The sequence below is a fragment of the Bidens hawaiensis genome, unplaced genomic scaffold (assembly GCF_021521415.1).
Source record: "Bidens hawaiensis isolate Kalapana, Puna unplaced genomic scaffold, B.hawaiensis_p1.1 tig00037791_1, whole genome shotgun sequence".
In the NCBI taxonomy this organism is placed as follows: domain Eukaryota; kingdom Viridiplantae; phylum Streptophyta; class Magnoliopsida; order Asterales; family Asteraceae; genus Bidens; species Bidens hawaiensis.
In genome coordinates this window covers 68,712-74,711 of record NW_027496620.1, presented here as the reverse complement: position 1 = coordinate 74,711, position 6,000 = coordinate 68,712, and positions in this window count along the sequence as shown.

Below are 6,000 nucleotides of genomic sequence, written 5' to 3'. Positions count from 1 at the left end.
AATCTAATATGATGTAGAGAACAATAATTACATAGGCTGCAATTATAAGAATTGCGATTATGTAAAATAGCGTATTCTCCAAAAGTAAATCTTACATACCTTCAAACTTATAATAATACTCAACTTAAAATGCTATCAAAACTTCCGAATGAATGAATGCCAGAGTTAATAACCGAGCAGGTATTAGTAGTGACAATTTTAGAGTGACATGTTTTATAAGCTAACCTGTTCAATATATAGGCTTCAGGTAAAGGTGTGACTGTTTATGGTAACCTTATTTTAAGTGAAGACAAAGTATATATGGTTGGAATAAATTATGTTATTTCTATATAAGTAAAAATTAATTGAAAAAATTTTGAAAAGTGTTTTTGTTTATAATTTGGCGTTAATTAACTTGTCTTTTTTGAAACAATCACTATGATTGTGTAATTGATTTGAAAAAATAATTATACATGCCATATTTCAAATATCTTTAGTACCAATTAAAATGAAGGACCGAGAATGTTGTTAATAATTACATTTATTCAGCACAAAATATTTGATAATAAATAACAAAAATTTAATTACCATAATCTTTGTATAACATTTGAATGAAAAACTTTAATCAAATTTCATTTATTGATTCCGTTTGGTACAATTTTAAGTAACTAGATATGAACATAAAAAAGTTAATAACAATTTACATATATTGATGAATTTATTCCTATTATAAGGGACTAAACGATAACTAACTATTTAATGTAAAAATGGAAAGATTAAATTTGGTTAAAATTATTAATTAATAGACAAGAACTGGATCAAACTTGATACGTTGAATGCGTTTTATGTCAAAAAACATATAGCCTAATGTGTGATCATTAAGATGTGTAAAGCAAAGTATATCAATTCCATTAATAACAAATTTAGACAAAAAGCAAGAAGGTTAGTATACATATTTGATTTACTTAACATATGTATATATATATATATATATATTAATTAATAGTTTTTAAAAAAATTGAATAAGTTAATTACATACGTTAGTGTTACATAATACTATGTCAGTTTATATGTTTTAATAATTATAATTATAAACGAATATTAACGTAAGGTAAACAAAATGACGAAAATTAGATGTCGCAATCATCAAAAAGATAAAACATACAAACTTCAGCATACGATATTATCTAAACATTTTAAATAGTCTTCAACCGAGTCATTACGAAAACATCGAAAACCATAACCAAAAGTGCGACATACGCAAAAGAAAACAAAGAAAACTAAATAACACCCACGGAGACAAAATGATATGGATTTGGCTTACAGGAATCAGTTGATTTCCAAAAGTATAAGTGAATGTGTGTTTCGGTGGTACTCGAAAACACACACATCTCCATTCTCAATACCATTGAGGTCAATAAACAGTTGCCAATCATGGACACGCGACCTGTATGTCCCCTGATTTAACTCCAAGCGTATCTCTGTAGGAACGTCTATGCCCTCGGGATTGATTAGCATCAACGGTGTTTCAACATCCAAGTCATTGTCACGCGCAAAGTCAGCGGGCAAACGCTAAAAATAAACATATTGAAAAATTATCAATCACCATATTAATAACCTTCCAGAAGCAAAACCAATGTTTAAATAATTAAATATTTTACACGGTAATATCACTTACCAATCTATTAGAAACCACGACTTCGAGAAAGTTGTTTTGTTCATCATCCAATTCATCTTGATCCATGTCTTCAACATCGTCATCTACAACTTGAACTGGTTCATCAGGTGCTGGAAAAACTAATGTACATAGGATTATTATATTATGTTGAATACATGCATAGTGTCAAAAAACAAAAAAATAAGTTGAATTCAAACCTTCAGGTTCGTCGTCTCCAAAAAGTATGTCCATAAAATCAATTTGATCACTTAGGGGTGGACCGTAATAGACAAGAAGTGGATCAAAGTTGATACATTCTATGCCTTTTATGTCAAAAACATAACATCTGAATGTGTTATCATTAAGATGTCTTAGAACAATATGGTCATTTTGCATAAGATTCACGTGTTTAGCAACTTCGATCCAAGCAGCGCCAAGACCAAAAGTTGATGCACCGTTGTTCAGATTAAATATCGGTAAATCCCATGAGGCTCCATCAACAGTAAGAACATGCACGATTACTTCATGGGCAGGGTTATGAAAGAACCGGAAAACCTGATCAGTCCGCAATGGCTAGTAGACAGTGTAAATCAGTATATATAATTTGTTACTATGAACAAACATGACATAATAAAATTATTATTATATTTTAATGTAAGATAATTGATGATTTAAAATGAATGTTATACCAGATAACTTAGAGTAGGAAATTTGACAGCAGCCTCCAAATTCTTTAAATCAAAAGTCGGGTGATCAGGGATGCAAAAGAAACGCCATTCAAGGTCGTTAAGAGGTTCGAAAACAAAATGATCTCCAAAAGCAAATCGATTTCTCTGAACAAACTGATTCCATCCAAACGCTAAAACATATTCATTGTTGATGAAGTCAATATTTATAAACTGCCCATTGTCGTTATTGTGAAACAAATTAATAAAACGTTCATCGGGTTCAAGTTGAAGTAAGTGTTCACATATCTCAGCAGGAATAACCTAAATGGTAAACAATCGTTAATTCATAAAAATCGTATATGCCTAAAAAATTGTTATTAATAAATAACCAAATGTATTTATAATTAGTAATACATACCATCTGCGGTTTCGAAGGATCGTAAAACACAATAACCGCGGGTAACACCATTATCACTATCTGAAGATACTAACATTTAGTACAAATTGTTATAACATATAGAGCAACTTCAAATACAAATATGACAAATACATATGTTAACAAAAATCAAATCACGAGGCGTGTTCTAAGGTATGTTAGTGGTTTTCTTTTATTAACACACTAAATAACTCAAAAACACCTAGTTACGAACAATGTGTCTAGAAAGTGTTATTACAGCTCTACTTTACCGAGAAACAGGTATGTAATCGTTTAAATTATAATATGTACTGATGTTTCACACACATTGATTAATGACAATTAATTTTTATGGGTTAGCTTAAGCAAAGAAGATTATATCATGGAAACAGAAAACTAACTAACTATTAAATGAAATTTAATGTTTTTAGATTAACACAAACCGGTTGAAAAATTACCTTAATTTATAAATAATTAAAACAGAAATAATGTTGATATTATTAAAGAAGAGGAAACGATAACAATTGTAAAACATTATTAAAAAAGGATCTCCATGATTTGGAAGAGTTAATTACCTGTTTAGTGTTTGGAAGTTCGAAGAAGAAGAAGACGATCGGTTTTTGGCTGTGTGATATTAATGAAGATATTATATATATATATGTGTTTATTATATTTAGATGTTAATATTATTATTATAGTAAGCTTCTAGAATATTTACTTGGAAGTAAATATTTAAAAATCCATTAGAAATTTATATTGTATCCTTATTTTTAGAATAGTATATTTATATTTGAAAAATAATTGTGGGTAGTTAATTTCTTTTGTTAAGAATAAACTTGATTTGTTATCAAACCAAATAATGACTAAATCTGTCGTAATATTAATGTTAATACGTTCTAAAAATATATAAATCAAAAAATAACCGTGTTTTTAGTTATATGTGCTTGTTATATAATTATTAACGGGTTTCCTCATAAACTCTAAAATTGTAATTAATGGACGACTGTTAAATATAGTTGATGATTTATGGTAATAAGTAACTAATTCCTTTAAACTTTTAATAGATACATTATATTTTCAAATTTAAGAAGATTGTTTAAATCTATACATTTATTGATCAATATGGTCAACTGTTAAGTAATTATATGTCAACATTAGTAAAAATCTAACATTCTAAATTTATTCATGAATTTATTACTTATTTGAGTGATTGTTACTATATAATTATATGTAACTCTGGAAATAAATAAGTAGTTTATATTTGCTCATGATCTAATTAGTTAAATAAGGAAGATTTTAAGTTTGTTACTATAATTTATTTAACAAAAACACGAAAAGTAAAAGTTAACAAAAATGAATTATTTAATTCAACCAACATAAATAATATAGAAAATAAAATAACTTATTTATATAATTTTTTAACAACCTTAAAAAGATAATAGATAATCCTACTATAAAATAACACTCAACATAAGGAAAACATAAGTTCAAAGATATCCATATAAAATTCAACCAACATAAATAAAACCCAAATCACAATGTCAAATAAACAAACATAAAAACCAAAAACATCCATAGTCAAACCATTAAAAAAGACAAACGATGCATGCAATAAGCTGCGTTTATTATTAAGTTGCGCCTTCGTCCATTTTAAATATCCACGTCATCAACATTAGCATCAACAACTGGTTGTTCATCAACCTTCGTCTTGGTTGCAGACATACCGGTGTCATCCTGACCATCATAAGTATCATCCAACTTCCGCTTGAGTTTTACGTCAACCTCTGGTAAAGAAATAGCCTTCCCATCAAGAGATGAAAGACGATCTGGAATTACGTCTTCAGAGTTTGAAATATGAGTGAAGTGGTCGGACGAAGGTGTCAACAACTCCTACGAATCAGTTTATCATTCATGTTTTTAGTATAAACATTTAGATTTATAAAGTTTTGGATTATTAAAAAAACGGATTAATAATCCAACTGTTACATTTTCGGTTGATTTCAGGTTAGAGGATGATCCAACTGTTAAAGACTGATTGTCATTAGGCTGCACATGAAGTTAAATTGAATTATATTTAAAATTAAATAAATACACAGTTTGTTAATGTACATTAAAACATTATTTTTAAAAACGGAAACAATAATCATACCTGACCATGAGCAAGCTGTTTATCAAGATCATTAAGAACGTCCTGGTCATCGGTTAACTTGGTGACACCGTAGACGTCATATGAGTTCCTGATGTTGTAGTCACTAACCTCAACAATGAAAGCAAATTTCTTTTCTAATATAGTGTTGAGTTCTTCAGGAAACGTGTGCATCGGATCAACCTTCAAAATAACAATTAAGAAAATGAACATAATAAAAAATCATTTAATGAAGTTCTAAAATGTAAAAAAAGAAAAGTCAATGATTTGAAAATCAAGTTAAATAGGATAAAAGCTGTTTGCGTTTTATTTTATGTTTATAAGATATTAAAAAATTGATGTTTTAAAACAATGAAAAAAAAGAACATAATAATATGAAAACTAATAGATTGAATTGAATAGTGTAAATGACACAAAAAAACATATTGTATGGGAGAATGGTACAAATGTCATACCTCAACATCAGTGGTAACAAATTCATCAGCAGGCTTATTGAACAACTGTCTCGCATCCCTATCAAACAACGTAAGAGAAACAACACCGGTCGTATCTTGTACACGAATTGGAATTCGGAATCTGTAAAATAAAGGGGACTTATTTTAAAAATTATTGTAAAACACCAGTTTAATTTAATATTATTAAATGAAAAAGTAATAATATTATATATTTTAAATTTATAAAATAATACCTCGGTCCAGCGGTTACACCTTGAGAATTACAACTTGAATTCTTACATTCGTAAACCTTCACTCCATCAACAAAAGTAGAAGTAACCTTACGACTACAACGTTTACATCCATTATAGTACCATTCCTTGTTACCCAATATATACTTAACGGTACCAATTATGACGACGTTTTTAGCCTATAATAATAACATGGTGAACTTATTAGTAAAATTTAACTCAACATGAGTATTTACAAACACAAATGGTTACATACCTCCAAAATGGTACAAAGATCACTGATTGAATAGAACGGATACTTCTTCAAAAATTCATCCTTAACAGTTAGCAGCTTAGATGAACCAACCGGTTTAGGTACTTCGACATTGACTTTCGAGGATATTTCAAGCAACCTATTATTTCAAAAAAATAAGTCATAAGGTGTTTAAAATAAACAATAATGTATACGTG